At 47.3% G+C, this 1,077-nt stretch overlaps 1 long non-coding RNA gene across 1 annotated transcript; it reads left to right on the forward strand.

The window, feature by feature from the left end:
* On the forward strand, positions 1-1,077 carry LOC120849652. The gene is made up of 4 exons (XR_006078376.1): positions 1-55; positions 177-233; positions 369-423; positions 1,038-1,077. It is a non-coding gene; the product is annotated as an uncharacterized LOC120849652 (long non-coding RNA).

Genomic DNA, 1,077 nt, shown 5'->3' on the forward strand with positions numbered 1-1,077 from the left:
GAGGCTCTGCTTGTAGCACAGACGCTACCATAGTCCCGAGGCTCTGTCTGGCAAGGTAAGCAATCAACTATGCTGCAGACTGTTTTTCTTTTTCTCAGGTTGTTAGCGTATCTTGTGAAACTAGGCTTGGTGCTTGGATAGATCATGTTTGCTAATGCCTATTCTCTGATGCACAGACCAGAAGCTCTGCACCTAGCAGATGCCGCCATAGTCCCGAGGCACCGTCTGGCAAGGTGAGCAATTTACTATCCGGTGGACCCTGTTTTCTTTTCTTCTTTACTTGTCAGACTGCTAGGCTTATATTGTGTGATTAGGCTTGGTACTTGGTTAGATTACGTGTACTGATGACTCAAATCTCTGATGCACAGGCTGCCCTCACGGCAAAACAGGTTTAATTTTGGCAGACGCCTTTCGTCAAGCATGGTATGCAGTCTTTACCATTTTGTAACTATTTGATTCAACGGGGGCGACATGTTTTCTTTAGCGGCATTAATGATAAATGAAGAGTTTGAAGTAAGAAGGACAGCATATAAAATGGCACAAAAAAGGAGCAAAGCATAGATACCATTCACATGGGCGTACCAACCAGGGGGGGGGGCGGCAAGGGGGGCGCAAGGCGTGTGTTGTCCCCCCCCCCCCTGCCACCCCCCTAAAACAGCCGCCACAGGGCAGGTTAAAGACTGGCCGGCGGCGCCCAAGGGATACCAAGAGCACTCCCCCGCCCCCCCCCCCCCCCCCCCTTCCTGACTCGAAAACAAGTTGGAACGCCACTGACCGTACATATTCCCCACGAACTACACCCTCTACAATACAGATACAACTACACATTGTATCTGAATTCCTGAATACTTTTTCACCAGTTTCGCAGAAGTGTCTTGGGGATATAGCATTGCATAAAAGACAATGTATCTCAGTATCTGTATTTTTGGCCTTAAAGCAGATGTATCTCAGTATTCCCGAATACTTTTTTGAAGTGTGTCTGCCCAGCCCTGGTTTATGGCACATTAATTTATTCTATCATTCTTATTATTTTCCAGGTACTTCGGGCAAATCAACCCATCTGAAGTGCGATACAAA

The sequence above is a fragment of the Ixodes scapularis genome, unplaced genomic scaffold (assembly GCF_016920785.2).
Source record: "Ixodes scapularis isolate PalLabHiFi unplaced genomic scaffold, ASM1692078v2 PGA_scaffold5__190_contigs__length_132052651, whole genome shotgun sequence".
Classification (NCBI taxonomy): domain Eukaryota; kingdom Metazoa; phylum Arthropoda; class Arachnida; order Ixodida; family Ixodidae; genus Ixodes; species Ixodes scapularis.